At 36.3% G+C, this 24,198-nt stretch overlaps 2 protein-coding genes across 3 annotated transcripts in view; one reads left to right on the plus strand and one right to left on the minus strand.

Moving 5' to 3' along the window:
* The window catches only part of LOC126853850 (probable small nuclear ribonucleoprotein Sm D1), a 205,528-nt gene that overhangs the window by 128,289 nt on the left and 53,041 nt on the right, over positions 1-24,198 (minus strand). The window contains exon 1 of one of the 2 annotated variants that reach the window (XM_050599921.1): positions 5,941-5,944. The exons of the other annotated variant lie outside the window; for it this stretch is intronic. The gene's annotated coding sequence lies outside the window, so the exon portion shown is untranslated. Of the gene's footprint in view, positions 1-5,940; positions 5,945-24,198 lie in introns of those variants that run through there. 2 annotated transcript variants of the gene reach the window in all.
* The window catches only part of LOC126853824 (serine-rich adhesin for platelets-like), a 153,380-nt gene that overhangs the window by 44,241 nt on the left and 84,941 nt on the right, over positions 1-24,198 (plus strand). The window lies entirely within an intron of this gene.

The raw sequence follows: 24,198 nt of genomic DNA on the forward strand, positions 1-24,198 counted from the left end.
AATACAGAATCTCGTTAATAATGAACCTTTGCGTGTCTCGCCGCAGAGATTATCGCAAATGAAAATACGTTTTCTCTTTGAAGTATGTGGCACGAGGACGTTCTTTATGACTGCCTCTTGTCACCAGCGTGCGGTGCGGTGCATGATTCGCATTACAATACGTGTCGTCCGTGTGGGTGAAGTATGTATACTTCATATAATACTTCAAAGAATCCTGATTCACTTCATTAAATTGTGGCCTATAAATATAAATCGGTAATCGCGCGGATTTTCCTATCGACGATTTTATTTTCCCGCAATATATTTAATAATATTAACATAATTAACAAAAGTTAAATAATTAAAGGAATAAAGAAATAAAATTTTTATATGAAAAAACTTCAAATAAAATACATCTTTTTTTTTAATAAATTAATATAATATAACTTTTTTAACATGACAAGAATCTATAAATAAAATATTTTTATTCTAGTCTGTGAAAAAAAAAAATAGAAATCTAATTATATTTCTAGAAGTATCATTTACAGTTAAGTCTATGCGATGTTCTAAAATTATCAGATATACAATATAAATGAATAAATTTCCATGAATCTTGTTCTGCGGCGTTCGGAAAAAGGAGACGACCCGCGACGACGACATGCTCTTGTCTTACTTTCATAAGCAGAAAGCATCGCGGCACGTGCATCTGCAGCCTTTGCTCGTTTCGGCTCACAAGATCACGAAGCTTGTGTACGCTAATTGATCAGGTCCAAGCGTAGTTGCAACGGAATGCCCGTAGGGCTCGTTCGAGTTGGATAATGAAGATGCGCCAGCACGACCCTTCCTAGAAGCGCTCCGATGCAAGTTCTCTCTTTCGTTCTGTCTTGTTCCCTGCGTCTTTCTTCCTTTTTCCTTTCACCTTATCGTCCCTATGCATCGAAATTCCCTTCGACGTATTCATATCTGGCTCTACTGGAACTATTATTTTTTTCAAGAGGTGCATCTCCCGATTCTATCCGCGGTGTCTATAAATTTGGTTAATAGAGCAGCATCATCTGTTTTGCCTTAAGCGAGGATTACAGACGCAAACGTGCGGCGCCGAGAATCGATGATCTACAATCTTCAATCATCGACAAAATAATCGCATTTCTTCATAAATGCCTCTCTTGTTTTGCATTCGCGACGTGAAATTATTTCGGCGTTATCTCTTTGTATTGCAATTATTTTGTCGCCAATTATTTTCTCCAATTGCTGGATATAGAGTCGAGAAATAATTTGTATACTTTAAAAAAATATATATATTATACATTGAATCGTCTTTTTGGCGTTTTTAATTTTGCAGGTAAAAATTGGTCGAGCAAATATGTAGTCAGGATTTTATTTTTTTGAATTTTTATATTACCAAAAATTTTTAATTTTGCAAATAAAGATTGGTCGAGCAAATGCGCAATCAGGATTTATCTCTTTCGAATTTTTCGATTTGCCTCTTTTCGAATTTTTATATTACCAAAAATGGATATGAGTTGGCGAACGGGAAGAGATAGCACCTCATTTAAAAAATTCGATGTAATAAATCATAAAGTTGAAAGATGCGAGAGTTCTTCGGCGCGCGGTTCGCCACATCTTCATCGGTTTGCGCAGCTTGTGTTCTTCACATAATTCTTTCGGTGGCGCGATCGGATAGGTGCCCTTCGAGAGGGCCGATTCCCTGAAAAGGCAGTTATAAAACCAAGGTTCCTTAGAGCGTCGCGAGGCACAAAGAAAAAAATCGCGCGAGGTCGTAACACGCCGGGATTTATTTCGCGAACGGGACATTAACGTCCGTATGTAGATGAAGTATGCCGAAAAATGGCCACGGACGACAACGGAACGCTAGAACCTTTTAATATACCGGGTGTACCATGCAAATATTTAACGTAATCTTGTTGTTGCTGCAATATCTTTTTAACGAAAATGTGACAGCTTTTCTTCAACTCGTTCTTTATATTTTAAACTTTAAACTTTAAAAATTCTAAAATATAAAATTTATACCTAAAAATTTATACACTTTAAAGTTAAAACATAAATCATGAAACATAAAATAAAAAAAAAACAAAACATAAATCATAAATCATAAAACAAAACATAAAACATAAAACATAAAACATAAAACAAAACATTAAACGTTTAATTGTTAAAACATTAAAACTTTAAAGACCTAATAGAAAAGGCTTATAAATTTAATATTTAATATCTAATTTAATTACTGAGTTAATTGATATAGAGAATCACAAGAATTATACATCGACTAACAAAAGAATAATGCGAGATGAGTGCAATCATTAATTTAATTTTAAAAAGGATAAACTTAATCTCTCTTCAATGCCTTCTTTAGACAAACATGTTCTCTTACGTCATAGGAGCAATCTTTCATAAGATGAATAAGCGTGCACACAAGCGCAACAGGACCGTTTCTATACAAGCTATGTTGTATCTGTTATCGCACCTGTCGTCTACGCGTCTTACAAGCTTCCATTTAGAACTTGATCGTGTGTCGAAAAAACGAACTCTCGGGTCGGTGCGTTTATCCGCATAGAATCGATTACTCCGTGGTCTTCGTATCTATTTCTTACAAATGACTACACAATGAGGATATTTCGACCTCTTCACCGTGCGAGCCTCTTTAACATTAGATGCCAGCTAGCAATGAATAAACGTCGGTGCTTTGTCATGGTTACACGAACTAAAGATTCAACGAGGAGGACGTTTTTTGTTAATGTTAATACGCCTGATAAAATGTGAGTTGGCACAACGATAATTTGGACGTGATAATTTGTGTAGCCTTCTTTTGATTATCTACGAAGCGTGAAGGCGTTATGCAACGTGTACAAAAATGGAAAAATGTAGGGAAATGTCTTTGCTTTGGAGATCTTGATTTTTAATAATCAGAATAAAATTTTATTTACAACACTATCCCTTATCATGTAAAATTAAAAGCTCTTTTATTTGAGAATTAAAAATTAATAGAAAAAAATAATGTTTTAGTAATTAACATTTTTTTTTTTTTTAAAGCGGATGAACGGGTGGAAGAGTCAACAAAATTTATTTTAGTCACGTACTTCCTTGGTCTTCGATCGGCTCGTTTTAGCCCGACGCACTTTAAATATCTGCTTACCGTCAGATTAATCAGCATTGTTTCTTATACATAGTCTTACGTCTGAAGCTTTCTTCGTCAAGGCGCTTCCCAGAAGCGTTAACGTGTTTTATGTAAGAACCGGCGCATAAGGAAATCCCTCAGAATAACATCGCGCATGCAATGTTTGACAAGCATATTTTAACTTTCTCTTACCGCATAGATTTTTGTCACGTTAGTCAGCACGAAAAACAATTGTAATCATGTACGTCGAATGTACGAAATATTGATTCATTTATGATAAAGAATAATGTGAATTGGTTTATAAAAACATTACACAAGCTACTTTATATGCAGTTTCTGTCGATTAAATTTTAATCTTTCTTTGCAAGCTTTTTAATTTTATAATATTTATTAAGTTATCAAGAGACAATGTTTTGTCACGTATGACTGCGTTTTTATTTCATAAATTACCGTTTTTGCTAAACGTTTATAGAAGCTGTGCATATTAACGTAGTCAGTCAACAAAAAAACGCTGTTATTCGAAATGTCGGTCATTCGACCTCATTTTCCTTTTCTTCGTCACGGACACGTATTCGCATTATTTCTTGCTTTCTCTTCATCTTCCAAAACGCCGAAAGTGCTTACTATATACGCTCGAGGATCAAAATTACAAACTTTATCTCGAAATTTATCTTAATCTTAATTTATCTTAATTTTGTTCGTGGAATCAGAGGCATCACAAGTCATTTTGAACCGCTTGAAAAAAAAAAAAGGGGGGAAAAAGAAAGAGCGAGAGAGAGAATCTCATTATCAGTGATAATATATTGCTCGTTTACTTCCTGGTACGTTTAAAGGACTGCGGAAGGATCCGCGGAAGGGCGAAACGGGTTTCTGGGACCGGGTTACCTACATAGGGATTCGAGGCTGCCTTACTTATTCCGATTGCATGTGCGCCGTATAGTTCGTTGCTCTCTGGATCGTTGGCGACTGCTTGCTTTCTCGCTCTCGCTTGCCGCCCACAAACACGCAAATGAAGATATTCCTCGTGTTTACACACGCGGACCGATTGGTGGAGGCCAATGTCTCGTAAGTGTGTCGCCGACATTACGACGAATTGAAAAACAATCTTATCCACGGCCGGCCTCGCTACCGTCGTCTTCTTCGGGTGAGGGGCGGGAAAGAAGGTTCCTCAATTCTGTTGCATCCTTGCCGTATCGGCTCTTCATCGTCGTCACGTCACGAAATCGCGATAACCTGTCGCACGCGCATCCGCGCCCGGAGAACCGTCCGTCGTGTTGAAGGATATAAAACATCCAGAGATCGCGTGTGCATCGTCGGAGTTTTGATGGAAGTCCTCGATATGTCGCGCTGCTACGTGCCTTAGTGTTTAATGAAACGGCGCGAGGATGTTTGCGCGGCGCATCAATTCTGCTGCGCACGATCTAGATTGATGCGTTGAATGGATAAATGATGGCAAATGCTTTTTTTTAATTTTATTATTTCACTTTTACATTTTGTATTGTTGATTACAGACAAGTTTTAATATACCGTGTGCTTTATTTTACATATCCGAAAAGTTTGTATATTTTACAGTAGTTTTTTTATTTTAATTTTCTTGAATTTTATTTATTTTATTTTTTTGGTCATTATATTTAATTACATATCCCAAGAAGCATCGAGTTTTTTTTTTGCATTAATTATTTCAAGTCTTGAATTAAAATGCTGAATAATCGAAGTTTCACTGCTCTCGTTTCTGTCCGGCTTAGATCATTGATTGACTTGAATAATGAAACTGTGTCATGAACGTGGTTGACTCGTGCCGCAGAACGGGAGCTTGTGCGTGGTGCACTCTCGTTCTATCGTCTCTTGATTTATTAGCGTGAATGATCTCACTCGTATCTACGCACTCGAGCGGGTAGATTAACAATGAGCTGCCCGAGCCGCGCGGATTTTTTGCAGATCGACGTTTTGCGCAAAGCCATGCATTTCACGCATGTTTGATCTTTTCCTTCCGGCAAGATATAACTAATAGTCCTCATCATAATGATATGTGAGATAAAAAAATCTAAATTAAGACATCTGTGTCATTATTAAACGTGCCAATCATATGGCGTAACGAATTAGAAATAGTATTTGTAATAACTCAATTTATCAGGTTTTGCGATGATTGACCCGGCGAGTTGAGGTTTGAATGAGTTTAACTCATTAATCCATATCAAAATAATTCATTTGTACAAAGAAAAAAAAATCACAAAAAAGCCATCTTTTTTATCAAATAGATATTACGATACGTCGATTTTAGATGATCGTATTTCATGATATTTCGTAAAGTTAGTTTTTTTTTTAAAGGCTGTCTATTTGATAATTTCGACTCTTTTCGCCTGATTTAATGGATCGCATCGTTGAAATTATATTCGCAATTTGATTGATCGACATATTTGCCGCAGCAAAATATATTTTTTCGCCGATCCGAGAAGGCGTGGTTGGAACAATGAACATGAAGATGATACCGGTCGTCATAAATGTCAGTATTCTGACAGGCTTAGTTGCTCGTAAAACGCCGACGTGCGTATGTGGCAGTTTAAGGAGCTATAGCCATTCGGAATTGTCTAGACAAGCACATCGCATTCCTCTCGTGAGTGCAGTAATAGTCATTCTAGGATTGCCCGGCCATGTTCCTGTATTAGAGTCCTAGAATGGTTATTACGGTATCGCTAATGATTATTTCCAGCGACGCAGCTTTGGTTAAGATTATTCTGCAAGAACTTCTCCTTGAAAATACCAGAAATCTCTGTTTTGTAAAAGGAAAAATTATAAAGTAGAAGAGGAAAAGCTTTTTCCATACAGATATTAATTTAATTATTAATTTTTATTTTTTCTACTATTAATTTAATTATTTTTAATTTTTATATTAATTTAATTATTAGATTAAATGAGTATTTCTTGTGTATTTTCTCATTTTAATAAGTTAAATTTGCTTGACACATTGCCTGATTTAAAATGTACATTATAATAATGATATATGTATTCAGAAAAGGATGCGATTAATTTTATCATTTTTTATATATTTAAAACAATCTTATAATGTATGATTTTTTACACGGTTTGTTGCGCATGTATCGTCGTTTTATCATGTTAATCGACAGCATCCCATTGTTCTAACCACGCCTTCGATCATATTTTTAAACACCTACACGAAACACGGTTGATCCCTGGATACAGACACGATTGATCAGCTGACCTCAGATGATCCTCTGCAACACGGGGCGAAAATACTTTCTGAAAAGTTGGGTGGGTCGCACGTCTATCGAATTCTCTACAGTTTATTGCGTGGTAAGGCCTTGATTGAGCCAAGGCCTTGTTCTCGGAGAGGATCGTCTCAAAGAACCTCTTTTCTCAGGATTCGTCGCAGAGCATGATATATATTTATATATTATAGATGTATGCTTAATAGCCTATCCATTATATAAATCACTTTGTATGTTGTTTGCCGACATTTACTGATTTTATGCAAACGTGTAACGCGCATTATCTTTTCCACTTCCGTCTACGCAGTACTTTATCCTTTCCGGAAAAGATTTATGCACGAGATTTTTTCTCTAGGAAATAGTAGACGATTTGCAAATCGTCGTTTTAACGCGTCTTTTCGTCGATGTCTCAAAGCGAAGTAGCCGAAATAGAGGCTAATTTACGAGAAAGAATCCTGGAAAAGGATATGTATTTTCGTGCGGCTTGTTTCTCTCGTTCCATTCGCGCTGCGGTTATCCCGCGGCGTTTAACAAGCGACGCGCAACACAATTTTGCACAATGTCCGACGTAACACACAAGAGTCTCTGCGGGAGAAGCGCGAAACTCATCGTCCATTATCTTGGCGCGAGGTGGCGAATTAATTTGCCAAGAATGTTGGCCGGCGTTTCCGTAACTAAATACTTTACAGGCGTGCATTCATCTTTCTGCCGCAGGCTCGGAGGATAAGGATTTACACAAAGCCGTTGTTGTTAGAACGTAGATAATGGAATCAAATATAAAATATTTTCTCTCTCTCTCTTCTTTTCAGTCCTCAAAAAAATTCTGTACTCGAAAGAAGGATTTCAACTTTATGACAAGAGAGATTTTTTTGTTTCCAAAAAAATTAAATTTTCTAAGTGTTTTAGAAACTTAGATATTTAAGAAACATTTATTTTGAAATGAAAAAAATAAAACTACTATTATTCAAAAAATTTTAAGTTATGGAATCTCACAACAATCTCGACGATCGGCTGCGTTTCACATACGCGCTATTCAAGCAAATCCTTTACCCGCGCGCTCTCGCTCTGTTATGTTATGCAATCGGCGGGACGGGGAGCCTTGGGAAACAGGCCGAGATGGAGGAGGACGCGAGATGCAAATTATGGATGGGAGGATGTGGTCTAATGGGAAAATGTTTTCTGTTGCAGGTAAGAAGGACTCTCGCTACGTTGATTCCCCACGACGACGATTCGCCCGAAGCTACGAGTGCAACTCGAAGCGCACTGGTATCGTGTTTAATCCTTTGCGGCAAGATTTACGCTCGATCGCAGGAATTGCATTTCACATTCGTTGCGAATGCTGGAAGTTGCATTTTAAAAAGAATTCACGAGGTATGCTGAAAAAATACGAGATATGTTGAAAAGTTTTTTAAAAAAAATACAAAATTGCAGTCGAATGAGAATTGTGGAAAAATTGCAAAATTGCCGATTGCTTCAAGCGATTACATATTTTTATTTGGGAAAAATTTGATTAATTTATATATATTATATATAATTTATATATATTATATATTTATATATATTAATAATAGCAATAGATGTGAAATTTATATTTGACAAATCTTAATAAATTTATATATCTCGATAGCATAAAAAATATACTTTATACGCTTCGATAAAATATTTAGAAAATTTATAGAAAATATAAGTTTGAAGATTATAAACAATCTATAAAAATAAAAATTTTTATGGCAAGTTTTAAAAAAATTTTAAAAACTTTTTCATTGATTCGAAATTTTCTTTTATATAGAAGGTTTCAACACAACTATTGTTTGGATTTTTATTTAGTAGACTTTGAAAAAATATTGATTCTTAACGCAAATCATTTTCGAAGAGAAAACTTTTTCCACTGCAATTCTTGTCGATCGTTCTCGATCTTGTAAAGCAGATCACGAGAATCGTTAATCGTGAACATTATTATGCATAATATCGACATTAATGAGTAGCATCGCTTACGAGAGGAGAAGCGGGGAATTGTAACATCGATTGAGGCGACCTCGCTTCAATAATCAACGATACCTACACATCAATGTGTGCGTTCGATTTCAGTTTTGATTAAATGCACATTTGTAATCTCACTCTCGCACGTGTTGCCGCAATCAGGTTACAGCACGTGGCCAATGACAGAATCGACAACTCCAGAATATAAAACATGCTTCGTTCCGTTAAGAAATAACGATTCTTATTTGATATCAAATATCATCGATACTAGCATATATGTATATTAAAAGTATTTTTTAATCCAAGAACAAAATAAAATATGCCGTTACGAAAAATATTTGATATAGAAAGGAGAAAAAAAAACTTGCATTCTAATTCATAGGCATCGTTCTTCGGGAGAGAGCGAGACGGAAAATCGATCTTTGATCGTTATTCTGGTATCGACACGGAAAGTAACGTAACTGTAGCGTAACGCGGACCCCAGGTGGCGATAATTGTGTCGTTTCCAAACTTGTATGCCTACGCGGCGACCGGAATACCGCGATCGGAATTTGCCTCTAGGCGCGAACGAGGCCATGATTTACTCTCAATTCGTAGCACGTTAACTTCATCTCTCTTCGATCTAGTTCTCTTCGTCTAACCGTATAAAGGCGCAAGGCTGCGACTATGCGACTCGTTGAACGGTAACACAATTGCTTATTTCTTCGTTTGTATGTTTGTCGCTCCGAAAATGGCATTGTGTGCATCGTGGAAGGTGCGATACGAGATGCATTCGCGATGAGCCGAGATCCTTCGATCGCGAGAAATCAAACTTGTATTATCGATAAATAATAAATTATAGTTTGATCTGATTTAAAATTTATAAAAAATTTATACTAGTTTTTTATTTATCGAGCGATATAATTATATTGCTTGTCGAAATTTTTTCCGCGAGAATGGATATAAATTTAATTATATTATAAATTCACTCCTAATTTGTATGAGATTTCACTTTTATATACATATATGGATCTTATATACAGAAAAAATATATATATATATATATATATATATATGTATATATGTATATGTATATAGATTTTTCAAAATTTTCGATAACTTACATTCCACCAGTAATAACTTATATGTGCGAGCAGAAAATGCGGTGTTTGAGAAGAATAAACAAATAAAAAAATAACATAATACCGAGAAAGACATTTTGCGAAATTATATATACGCACGCATCCTCGGCATACCGATTAAAAGATAATTCGATATGTAGGCAATGGGGCGCGTAGGAGTCGTGAAAAATGACGCCGCGGCCGCGCGTCGCGAAAAGCCCAGTGGAAAAGTTCGAGAGATGCGTGTGCAGATAGCAGCTTATTTATTAAACTTTACGAGATTGCGCGCGCTCATTTTTCGCAGCCGACTCGGAGAAGATGAAATGTGGCTGATGGCGAAACGCATTTTTTCACACTGGTTGAATGTTAACGTCGTATGTATATGTATATATACTTTAAATTTGTTTTATTAATTTGAAACTTACTAAAAACGCTATGACTAAATTTTATCGTTAATTTTAGAAACAAAATATTGTGGATAAAAAATCTGCGTTTTATATCAGCTGAGAATTTCACATAAAAATTAGAAATTAAATAGTTATGTTTATATCTATAAGAATTTTTCATAAAAAAAATAGAAAATATTTTTTAATGTTATAAGACATAATAAAATAAAGATAAAGAAAAGATAAATAAATAAATTAAAATAATACAAAATATTTTTTACACGAACCGCGCGCATTAAAATTAGAGAATTACAAATGTCACGAATTATGGATCATGCAACGATCTTTACGCAGTGCGTGGTGCAGGCAGTTGCAACACGCGTGCACGCGTGTATCCGCGGCCGATTGCATTATGTAACGAGATCCGTATATACGCTCACCTGCTAGCCCGTACTTTACGAGACGCGTTAGTCACGCGTTATTCCTATTAACTGTGCACGTCGACGTAACAACAATATAATACCGCAATACGTCGCATACCACTGCAATATGCAGCTCGGAAAATCGTTTATGCGTATGCGATTATATTGTCGTGGAAGATAAACGCAGATATCGTGCGCGCGTGAGGTGAAAATGTTTCCTCGTTTAATAACGGCGTGATTTTCACGGTAGGTTGATGGAAATCTTAATAGCGTCGCTCACGTTGGCATTCCTATTGATTATTCAGTATGTTAATGCTGTTGTTCATGCTTGCGACGCACGCGATCGCAATCACGTAAGACGAAAACGCATCGTGTTAAGAGATGTATTTAAGAGTGTTTATGAGATGTATTGTTAGCAAAAATATTGCATTTATATACGTATTACGTGCAGTCGTGCATTCGTTAAAATTTTCATGTCATTTTGTTTGGATTTATTTAATATTTAATATATTGCAATATATTGTAGAGAGATTTCGAATATATAATTTTTTTTTAGAAGGAAGAGAGAGAGAGATACACAGTCATTATAAAATATAATAAGACATACGAGTATATATTATTTGTTTCAAAAAATTAAACGCTTGTTTAATTAATTAATTAATTTTTTTTTTGGTTTTAATTTAATTTGACATTATTAATTTTATCAAATCGATTTTATATTTTTTATTGTATGACAATCTCGAGATCGCTTAGTTGATCTTGAAACCTCGTTGGCACCTTTGACTTCTATTCCTATTGCTAATCCCATGCGTCGAGAACATCGACTGCGCTCTCTCGATCATCAATGAATGTCATATGATTGTAATGCATCATTATCCATCATATTGAAATACCTTAGCCGAATCGAGTGAGTCTTGAAGCGCATATCACGGCGGATAACGACGTCAGTGTCGACTTAAACGAGCACGAAGGACGATGTCTTCGGTCAGGGTTGCGCGGCATTATATAGGAAACATGTTAATCCTCCATGTGCATCGTGTACATATATATATATATATATATATATATATATATATATATATATATATAAAATACACATACGGCCATTCGTAAGGTGGCGAATCGATTTAAGTACCAAGAAATTGCGGCACGGGATATTTTATCGTCTCGAAGGTGCGTAAATCTTTAGTAACAATGCGCGAATGAAGTGTAATGAAGAGTTAAAGTCGAATTAATAGATAACTTAATAGATATTTTAAATATCACGTTATTAAGCTTCTCTCTCTCTCTCTCTCTCTCTCTCTCTCTCTTTCTCTTTCACAGTTTGAAATTAAATATTATATAAAGATTACCTGAACGTATCAACTGTTTTTTTTAAATATATCTTTTTGGATTTTGACGGGATAATAATACTATATAAAAACTAATTGTCAGGCAATGAACGAAAAGAGATACATTTTTCGTCGTATAAAGCTAATTACGGACATGATTATAATGAAGGGTTTTGTCTCTCACAGCATCCTCACTCGTGAGCTTGGAATCTCTGGAGGATGAAAAAAGGGGGAAAAGGAGAGAGTCTTGTTATCTTGATGGGAGGCTAATAAACGGATAGCAGCATGTGCTCGCGCAGCATACAATAAGCTGACAGCGGCTCTCGGGGCTCAAAGACTATTCCGGTCATTTTGTGGGACTTTAATAAGAGACCTTTTCGACCTATTCGGCGCCGTGTAGAATCGTAAAGGCATTTTCCGCTTAGATTCGCGGCCCGATTCCAATGTTGCCGCTAAACGCGAAGCCATTTCTATATTCGATTTGTGATCTTGTTTATTTCGACGATATCTCTCGTTTCGTTTTATGTTTAGCCTGGAATTTCTTCCGCGTAGCTTTATTAAGAAATTAATTCAGTTCTTGGGATACCTTCGACATCTTTATTTGCACGTTTTATAGATACGATTTATAGATGAAATGTTTCAAAATTATTTTATGATAATAAAACGTGCGCGAATTAAAGTTTCTCAAAAAATACATAAAATGATTGGCATGGAAAATTTTTTTTTATTGACATAAATTTTGAGAAAAGGCATTTTACTTTTTAATTATCTTGCTGTTACAACATGTAAAAATTTTTATTTAAGACAAGTTAGTTTATCGAACACGTGGTACTTTAACTTCATGAATCTCACCTTCGCATTTTCTTATAGTATACTTATTATAGTATATTCGCGAAAATTAAGTCGACAGATGCAAGAATTAATTTTACTAAACGAGTTGTTATATTTAGCTTATGCAATCAATATGTTAACGATCGTAACCCAATGCATTATGCATGCGTTTTGCGTGCGTATAATAGAAAAAAATCTCGCGTATTATTACTTATTTATTTGTCTTGTGGAAGACACGCTAACCGACCGATCGTTACCTCATCGCTAGGATATCGTTTTTGAATATCCGAACGAGATAATTAATCCTGTCGCGAATGATAAACGGCGTACTTAACCTTGGGACATCTTGTTAGCTGATACGAGAGTAGGTACTGGTTGCTGGTAATGAAGGCGGTATTTGAAATTAATATGTCTTGCCCGAATTGCCAATTGCGACTAGGCAATTACGTTGTATATTTCGCATTGTGCATAATCGTTAAATATAATTAGAGTCATTCCTTTCATCAACCAGATATTTGAAAATTAAATTTTTCTATTTTTGCCAAGTATAATTAAAACTTAAAGTCACTGATATACTTGAGTCCTCTTTAAAGTATTTATATACGATGATCTCAATTTTTTGCACTGAGACTTTTGTATCTTTTAATCACACTTTAGATTCGTTCTTAAGTTAATTAAATTCTTTGTTAAAGATTAAAGAATATTATTCTCGAATATAATACTGAAATCAATATCTACAGTACGCACGTGAAAAGAGATGGCCTCCGTTCTCGCAGATAATCGGTTTCCATTTATTATGTTGTGTCGTAAGATAGTCAACTGTAACCGCGCGAGATGGTGCATAATGACCACAGTATTATTACGATAATTGAAATTAGAAGCTGTTTCCTAAGGCGATCTACGGCTGGTGAGAGCGTTTAAATGACATCAAATGGTCCCACGACCGGAGGATGACGCGGCGGCCTCAATAAGGGTCAAAAGGTGTCTCTTTGACGCTAACGAGAAAGTATCAATTATTGAAGGAAAAGGGGGGCAAGGTTTGCATGTTGACATACCGACCGAATATCGGCGGAGGAAACAATATTCACGCATTATCATTATTTATCATATTTAATCGAATCCTGTCAGCGCGTCGCGTAATCGCGAGCAATTTTCTCACGCTTGTTATATGTATATGTCATAAATGCGCGTATTACGTGTTATGTGTAAATTAAAGGCGTTTCACGCTCTCCAGTAAATCGCTTACTTAGCGGGGGCGTGTGTTACGACTTAGGCGAATCGCGATACGAATCGATGCGGGTGTTCATTTACGATTGTGCGAAATTCTCATTTGTGTGTATGCGCGCGTATTTGTACTATATTATTTCATTCTTTTTTCCGCTCTTTTCTCTCTCTCTCTCTCTCTCTCTCTCTCTCTCTCTCTCTTTTTCTCTTTCTCTTTCTAATGTGTTTGCCGCGCGCTGTTTACGATTTCTATTATACTTATTTTACTATGATTGTGCTTCTCTCCGATCATTATTGGATTATGCAACGACGAATTGAAATGCGCCTTGAGAACTTTCTGCTGCACATTTCTTCTCTTTAACTCGTTACTTTTGTATTAAGCGAATTCATCATTGTATTCAGCATTTTTCTTACAATCAAAGTACTAGGAAATACCATGTTTTCCAACTGAATGTAATTGAAGGATATACAAACAATTGTATTTGATAGACTCGATCTTTTTTATTAATCTATTATTTATCTATATATCTTCCAAATATTATAGATTATTTTTCAAATTAGCAATTTATACGAGATACACGTTTTCTTTCGAGCTGTCGTCACGTGCGGAATATCTTTTCATCGTTTTGCAATTCATGCTCTCGCCATTACGGGAAGTATCCGATAAGCGAATAGTCGCGAAAGTCGTTCTCGAGAAACGGTACTCTCGTTCTCGGCGACCCAGAATCCAAATTGCAAACCCACGTCAATTCATACCTTCGAAGTGAGGTATACTACTGCGTAAACTTGTCGTAAATAGGGCACGTTGCATTCGGTAGAATAAACAATTTTTTTGCGCACGGTGGCACGCAAAAACTATTATAAAGTACAGTGTCATAATTTTGATATCTCTCACTCTGTATCTTGATCATCCTTTCTGTCTCCATCAGTCTTTCGATCTTTCCTCGTCTTCGTCGGTGAACGGATCGATCAACCTCTCCCTCGCGGTCGCTTAGCAAGTGGAGCACGTCTATAAAATAAATGGCAGCGAACCTTGCTTGCTCCGACTATGCTATTGAACTTTACAAGTCGCCGTAAAAACCTTTTAGAGCGCTCCTTTCCCGATTCCGTCGCGCACGATATATCGATATATACGATTTGATCGTTCATTTTGATCGCTCCTACAAGTCGCCTAAGCGCAGTGTTAATGAGAACGCTTGGGAATGCACTTGCGATTATAAATCGTAAGATTTATATTCTCAGATGAAGATTAAGACGAACGCGAATAATTCGAATTACTTCGTAGTAAGACTGGTTTTAATTTTTTTTTATCGCATTGTCAAATAAGGCTGTCTCTCATAAATTCCATATTTTTTTTTAAGCTGCTGAACACATTAGACAAAACCTTAATGCTACTGTGCGAATATAATTATAATTATACAGAGTTAAATACACGTAACAATTTTTAAATATCTTTTTAAAAAATATATATATATAATTTAAAAATAAATTTCTTAATATTTTAAAATTTTAAAAAGAAGAACTAATTATAATATATTTTTTAAAGACATGTTGCTGTGTGCAAAAGATTTTATGAACTTATCGCAATCTTATTTTTGCTTATAATTTTATAATAAGAATATAATAATTGATATTGCATTAAGCGAAAATTGAAGACGAAAACGAGGAATTGAGACCTTTAGTATTTGAGAAATATTTGCCTTGATTATTTGAGGAAAAAATCAGATGATTGCAGCTCATATCTCCGTCTTATCTTTAACCAGTTTAACCCCATAGCATTAAGCATTCTTATCGCCGTATAATTCCACGTTAATGCGCGAGTGGTAGTCTCAGCCGACCTTATTGCTGTTTTTCTCAATTAACATTCGATGGAGCCGTCGCTGCTCTAATCACCTCCGTCCATAAAATCTGAGATGCAAGTTTTTCATGGATTTCTTAGACGAGTTTTTGTTGAATTATCAGAAGGACGTAAAAGCCTCTTGAGATCGAAGCCAACCGTTTAATTAGTGCTATGGGATGCAAGCGCTATGCGTGCGCGCTTCAATTGCGCTGCACTTATTATCGTATTTTTACCAGACACATCATCGTTCTGATATTCAAGAAGCGTCTCTTGTTGCAAGTCTCCTAATTAGAGAGAATCTTTTCGAAATCGCTTGCAAAACGAGCCCATCCGGCGTTTACATAAGCGTCCGATCAGTTCGATGCCCGATCAATCTCGGCGGGTCGCGATCGATCGATCGATCAATTGACGGCAATCCCGGTGTGCGAAATCGCAAGGACTATTATCATACCGCGGCGGTCGATCTGATGTAATTATGATTCGCAGAGCAGCAGCCATTGTCGGCCGTTCCGCAAGAAACTGTCTGGTATTTTAATTATCAATCAAGCCGATCTGAAATGTGCACGTTGTGCACGCGAAACGGCAGGGCGCCGTTCTCGAATCGTAATTAAATTTGGACATTACCATTTGAAAGGATAATCGAAGGGAATATTTGAAAGAATGTAAAGCGTATGATACGTGACGTGATAAATAAATGATCGATCATCATACTTTACGTAAATACTATATAATTTCTATATAAATATAATTTTTATAATAAAATTGTATGGAAATATCCGATGTTATCTCGGAACAAGAATGATGTAAAATTACTCATACAATTAATTATAATGAATTAATTATATAAATTAATAAAAAATTATATGAAAATTTTACATAAATTATGCAAGATAATAATTTCTCTGCACGTTAAGTCGCCAGAAATTTATTAATACATTTCAGAAAAAAAACCGGTCAACAAGTAGCTTATTTGTCGAAATTAATTTACTACGCAAGAGATACATATTACATAGAATACATATTTTTGACACGTGTAATTATTTTATAATAAATTAAATATTTTGTGACAACAGAAATTAATCATCACACACATTTAATACACGTGTGATGGGATCGAGTAATTAAAATAATGGGAAAAGAGAAATCCGTGATACATTAATTATATATTAATGATTATTTAGAAATTTAAATAGGACGGACTATTTAGCGAGCATTTTATCTTTATTTTGTATTGAATATTTCGTAGTTTTGATATCTTAACAACAAAATAATTGCCGTATGTCCTTGACGCTCTTGCCATGTTACCATATTGTTGTTTACATTCCGCGGCCTTGTGTCAGTCGTACGGCGACAATCTAGCGAGCAGGTAATAGCTTACGACGTAAACTCCTCTACATGCCACCATAATATCTGCGCACGTATACGTGAGCGTGTCATAGTTTCATTTCGTCATAGCACAGTCGTGTATGATAACGTTAAGAGTACCATACCAAGTGTCGCGCGACCGTAGTTTGTTGTTAGCTTGTACGCAATCGTGTTTAATTAATCGTGTTTTCGCGAGAGAAATTTTGTGAGTACCATGAAGCGATGGACAAGAAAAGAGGAGTAAGAGGAGTAAGAGGAAGGCATCGGGCGATGGCTAAGCAACCATGAAGTGAGTAATTAATAACTTAATTTAATGTATTATATTTATTATTACGTGAAATTAATTGCTTGTTTATTTGCGAGCATAATTCATTTTACATTATCATGTCATTAAGAGTGCAATGTAGGAATTATATAAATAATAAATCTTATAGATCCATTATTTCTTAAATGAATATTCTAAAAATAAGACAAATTAGCGCAAATATTTAACTCTGAAATATATATACAATATATTAGCTATTCGTCGATCGGAACTACATATATTGAAATTTCTTTCTATATTGCCTTGCGGGCGCGTGACCTCGAAAAGGCCGATATTTCCAAGCGTATTATTTATATAGCGCGCGAGCAAGAATATGGGGATTTTTCCACGGGTATGAGAATATAATTGTAGGTTAGGTGCAGGCGAAAAGGGGCGAGAAAAGGTACTTCGTGTTGATAAGCGTACGACGCTTGATAAACGACGCTCGAATTCCTCGCAGCGTAAGGCACAGTGCACGCTTTTTTAAACTATTCCCCGATATATATATATGGGGTGTTCTAGATTTGTTGCACGTCTCTTTGTCTACGGATTCCTCGAATAATTTAATTGATTTTTTTCTCAATGAAGAATCAATTATGTCCTATTTTCTTCCATATTTTTCTTGTTAAAATTGAATTAATTCAAATATAATTAATTTGAAATTAAATAAAAAATAAATATTTTTATCAATTTTTTTTATTCTGTCTTTCTAAAACTAAATTTGTGAGATCTTTTAGATTTGTAATAGTATATGATTTAATAATTAACGATCCTCGGATGATTTTGAAAGAAGCTAACTCAGAATTGAAGATTTCGTAAGCAAAGTGAAGTCTGGAAAACGTAGGACATCCTATATAGAGATATAGAGATTGCATTCTCGAAGGACAATCGCGGCCTGCGGCGCGGCGAGTGATACCGAAAAATGTTTATCGCCGAATATTCTCGCATCTCCATTATTTATAGACACGTGCGCGGGACGATACCCGTAAATCTACGGGCATTTTTGCGCGATCGGGCTTATAATTATGGGATACTTGGAGCTCTCTGGAGAAAAGGCGCGGCGATTGTGCATACTGTTCACCATATATACTGATAGAGATTCCTCGACAAGTGCACCGCACGCAAAATAAATGACGCCGGGGATCTTTATGACCAAAAGGCAAACCGCATCTCTCATTTCTTAACCGGCCATGACGAACGCATCCGTTTCGGTTATCTGGCTAATCTACTTTGATATAAACATATTGTTAAAAGATTTCGTTGTCATTATGCCATAATATTATTTTTATAAACTTTTTTCCATTATACAAATTTTACATTATTAAGAAAAGAAGAATTAGCATTAAATAAGAAAAGTTTTAGAAAACTTTTTATTTAATTTAATTTTTTTGATAAAATATATGAAAATTAAAAAAAATATATTTAAATTTTTTAACTTTTTTTTAATATTAATATAGAATTTTGAATATACTGAAATTTTTTAATATTATTATAATATTAAATATTATTATTAAAATAATAAATTAAAACTCTCTTAACTTTTTTATTTTTAAATGTGAATATAAAATTATACTATATAAATACATTTATGAAACAATAGAAAATTATTGATTGACAGGCCAACAGAGTTTTCACAATTTGCTTTCTAGTTTGTCGATTGCTTCGTATACAAATCGTATTTTTTTTTTTTTCGAACATTGATAGAGCGTGTAATTACGAAGCGATGCGTGACGTTGCAACAAGTAGTTGCAACTACTTTCCAGATAACGCATGCATTGATTGACATATGAAAGTAACCGATAGCCTCGAAAGTGATAGCACGCTTATCAAGCATTTCGGATTATTCTTTGCGATTTCGAACTTGAACGAAAGTGAAAATGTATCATCGAGTGCATCGCTTGGTGCATCAGAAATTATGTGGCGGCCTTGAAACGCCCACCTGCTCGAATACAGCGTTACGCTCGGATTATCTGATCGTAATAACGTAATAACGGGACGAGTGTGCCAATTGGCGGTAGGCTTTAATTGCGAATTATAGGTTCTTTGGTATCGTCGGGCAAATTTAACGGTCATCGTCGCACAATCGTACAGATTCCGCTGATTTCGCGCTGTAATAACTGCAATCGTGTTAAAGGGAAAAGCTAGAAATAAATTGTCATTTTTTTTGTAAATCAAGTGTTTCTTAGTAGGTATAATTGCAATTCAATAATCCGCTTAAACTTTATCGAATGCTGAGTGCGTTGGTGTACATATTAAATTTCTTGATTGATTTAAAATATGTATTAATTAAACACATGCCCTATTTTTAACATTAACTCTTACATACTAATAAAAAAAAAATACATGATTGTATCATAAAAAGGGAAATATTTTTCGCATATATTGTTCGCTTTTGTATTTCGTACGCTCATAATGGAGGTTTCGCCGAATGCAAAAAATCGAAACATCCTCGCCTTCGATCTTCGCGAGTGCTCTCACCGCAAATTCCGATGTAACTGTAAAGCTGTTCGATTTGCATCATCGGGATATCAATCGCAATAGGCCATTTACGCTCGTTTTCTTATTATACGCGTATTCGTTCCGTATTCGCCGGAGTAAGTTGATACTTTAATAAGATTCGTGCCCGACGAATCGATGCCAATCGAACGGTGCGTCGATCAAAAATCATTCTTCGCAAATAATTCAGAAGAATTACGAACCTGAGCAATCACGAGTGCCTAAATAGAAAATGAGATTCATTATACAATCGTTTTCATTATTGCATATATTTTTTTCATTCGAATCTATCTTTGCCTTGTTGAAAATCTTGTTTGGTGTGGAAATAATAATTTTTAATTTTGAGTAAACGCGAATTTCCTATATATTAAAATAATGTGAATAAGAAAATCAGAAATCAATTGCATCAATTTGCCGTAAATTTTCGAATTTTGTGTTGTGAAAATTTTTATTTTTTCTCACATCTTTGGCATATTGCTCAATCCGGTTTGTTTAAAGCTACGAGCACGAAGGAATGTGCAGTTTGCCGATCGTATCTATTCGATATAAGAAAGCATGATTTACGATTAATGACTATCGAAATTCGCCGCTGCTCCCTTTGATTCTCCTTTCATCTTTCCCACCGAGTACCCGAGTTCGATTTAGAGCTCGATCGTCGTTATGGTTCGCGCGATACGTTTCCATAAAGTATACATCAGGGAGTTGAAATTGCTTAGGCCTCGGCTCGGATAATTAACACGGTATTAAGAATTATCTCTGTAGATCCATCGATACTCGCACGAGGATCCCTTCCCACCCCACCCATCCTTCCCGAACTCCAGCTGATATTCGCCTAGCGTGAGTTATGGCCTTCTCTCACGCCAGGTTGCGAAAAAGCGAGCGACTCACGCATCCGGCGAGCGTATCGCTATTAAGTAGTCGCGTGAGTTTACCATTTATGACGTTTGTTTCGTGATAATGTAAATAATGATCAGCATAACTGATAAGACGCCTAAGACAGTGTCGGTTGATTAGAGTTTGTCGACCTAGATTTGTTTTTTATTATCTCTGTGAACATTTATATTTCATCGAACATAGCTTTATTACAAAAGTAGAAGTTATCAATTCTATTTTTATTGCAGTGATATCAATGTTGTTTGTCATAAAAAAATTACATTTTTATCATTTCTAATTATCTGTAAGAAGAAAATGCATTTTTTACATGAGTAACAAGTTACGATCTTCCATTGCGAAAATTTAACGCGTCTCGATCGGATAATTTTAAAACCTTCGATATGGTCCATCTTAAATTAGTCACAGTATAGCGTATACCACAAGTTTCTACGCTCGTTTTTTCTTATCCGATAATCTCTTTATTACCGTGAAACGGTCGGACTTTTCAATTATTCACAACAGCGCCGTCTAAAAGATTGTAATGGTTCATTGAATATTACGAGCCATTACTCGTACAAAAGCGAAGAATTTTTTTGCATGCAGTCATAGATTCTGCAATTTCTTATATAAGTAGCTTTCAGCAATAACCAGTTTCCGAGTAAATAACCGAATAAATCGCGCGGTTTGAGAATCGTGAAAAATCAAATGTTCGTACATTTGGAGAGTTAGCTATATTTTGAGTGCATAATGCAAATTGAATCAGATCCACTCGATAGATCAGGATAATAATTCCTTCGTTGTAAATTTAACCTGTAGTGTTCATTGATAACGTACACGTGATTCCGATCTCTTGCATCGAGATCGTCGATATCGTAAATCACGAGATCTTTTGCTCGCATCTCATTTTTTGGCGATTGTCTCGCGGAAGAAAGAGAGGGAGAAAGAGAGGAGAGCGTAGCTTCTTCCAAGCGTGTCAACCTTTATGGGCATCGTTACGAATCGCCATGAAATCTTCGTAGAACGAACTGCAAAGGCACATCGCTACGTGAATTACGCGTTGTTCGATTCTTTTATCCTCCATTTTCTCTATTCTTGCCACGAGGACGAGTTGGATTCCCACTGGTTGAAACACCGCAAAAGCGTCGATGCGCGGAAAAGTGCAGCTGCGCGTCGTAAAGATTCATGCTTTCCGCTACATCGCGTTGCGTTCATAAAAGGGTAACGGAATGCGTATGTACGATATCACGACAGAAATATTGTTTCGGAATCCGTCGGTATCAAGTTTATGGAAAGCGCGATTGAAAGTCTCTTCATTAAATTTCGACAGAAATTATAGATCATTAAACAGATATCTCTTTTTTTTTTTAAATTATCAGTCATATATCTTTCTAAAACACATTGCTAACTTTTTTTGCGACTTGTGGAAAATTCTAATATATAATATATAAATACATACAAAAGTCTGTCGCGGATTTCTAAAGAGATAAAATTTATTGAAATGATTGTATGTTACAATTTTTCTGCAATTTTATTTCTATCCGATTTTATTCTATATCGTTTTCTTCGCAAACTGGCGAAGAAAACGATATAGAATAAAATCGGGATACCAAGATACCGTTTAAGATCACACTTTCTCGACGATCTCCATTTCACCCGATACTTTTACCAAAGAGACGGGCAAATTCCCGGTACGATCCTCGACGACCCGTGGCGTTTTCGCTCGCCGAGCGAAAATCGCGCGCATTCCGCACGGTTTCTCCGCGCTATTAGCGTACCGCGCCCGGGGCGTTCTACGTCAAGAGAGGAGGATATTCCGAGACTTTGGCGTGCGCTTATTCTCGTTGTATAGTCGCGTCCGCCGAGCGTGAGGGCCCTGAGGGCTCCGAGGAATCATGGTAGCCGAGATGCGTCGAAAGCATCTTCTCACGGTGGTTCGATCGCCGATTTCCCTCTTCGTCCACCCACACGCCTTTCCTCTCGTCGACGGGGCTCTCGCGGAATAATGAAAGCCCGGCGACGCGAACGGGCGATGCCCGGCAGGAGGAGAATGGCACATGGAAGATACGAGCCGAGAGAGTCGCTCAGGCTGAGGCGTATTAGAAGGTGTAGGCACGTTCGACACGGCACAGATGAATCGCCGAGAGGTCACGAGGTGGCTGATAGATGCGCCGAGATTAGACCGCCCTCACGGCTATCTCGATTTCACCGGTACGAATCCCCATCGATCGCGAGCACGTGTGGTATTTTGTTTCGCCGGGAAGCCACGCGGAAAGGATTCCCGTGCGAAGGAATACGAATAATCCGTCCGTTCGATCGGACTTCTGTAATCGACACACGCAAAGTCGATGGAAGATCGAAGAAAGCGATGAATGTTATGATTTGGCAAGGAAATTAATTCATCGTTATTAAATCGAGAATTCATGATAGAGGCTATTTTATCAGCTGTTCGAATAAATTGGAATAACTTTAGAATCGCTTATTTTTTATTTACTTATTTTATTATTATTTTATTAATATAGCTCTCGAGGATTTAAATTTCTTAATTGATTTTCAACACATTTTGGAAATACAAATGATTTCATTTAATGACCAATGATTAAAAAACTTTCACATTTTCTTTACATTATATTTATAATTTAAATTCGCAATATAAGCGCTGTATTCTTTTTTTATGAAAGCTTTTACATTTTCTTACGATCGCATTTATCTACAGACACTACTGTTTTTAGCGGATTATAAAGGATAGTATAAGTCTAGCTCGTAGGTAGCGGTTCTTCCTACGATGGTCATTAAAACTTTTACGATTTTCGAGTTCGACAACCCGGAGTATAATGTATTCTGTAATAACATGGATGAATCGCACAAACAAGGCAGCGGATATCATTAATTTCGACGGATCGGACCATATCTCAAAATTATCGCGGTGACCATCGCGAAGATGTTCCCGTTACTTCCGCCTTTCCCGATCGTGAGACAAACATTATCTGCGCGGATATCGATCGACCAGTAATCATCGCCTAATCATTCACAATTTTCAATCATCCTCGATACGAATCGCACTATGGCTCGCCACTGTTATCGATGACGCGATGATAGTTCGCTTTCTTTGAATCACCGCGTAATTTCGTGCAGAGGGAAAAAAACCGATTAGATACAAGAAGCGAGCAATCTATTCATAAATCACATATCTCTTAAATCGCATAAATAACTCCTAGTAATGAGTCTTCTCCGAGATTTTCATCGCTACATGAAATGCGCGATGACCCCGATGACATGTATCGTCACAATAGCCGACACGTTAAACGCGTTAGTCTCTACGAAACTAATCTCGCGAATCCCTTGAGCTATCTACGTGCATTATCCTCGGATTCGCGTATATCTATGCGTGTCAGGGCGCGCTCAGGATGATTATCCGATTCGCAATATAGCGCTTATATTCGAATTGTCAGATGTGGCAGTTTACTCATCATTGTGATTGTTATTGCGATAGGAATTCTTTCGATGAGGTAATCGGTCGCTTGGTTCTCGCCAATGAGCCGCGTGAATGCGTTCTCGCAGAGAACGCTGTGTATGTGTGTTGCTGTAGACTAATGCTATTTCCGAGAGCTTAAACATGCCGATAATTCAGTCGTGTTGACCAGGTTCGTAGATCTTCGCCATCGCCATTGTTTCGCGAGAACTTTGTGTAATTCTCGTCGAGCATC

The sequence above is a fragment of the Cataglyphis hispanica genome, chromosome 13, assembly GCF_021464435.1.
Source record: "Cataglyphis hispanica isolate Lineage 1 chromosome 13, ULB_Chis1_1.0, whole genome shotgun sequence".
Lineage (NCBI taxonomy): Eukaryota > Metazoa > Arthropoda > Insecta > Hymenoptera > Formicidae > Cataglyphis > Cataglyphis hispanica.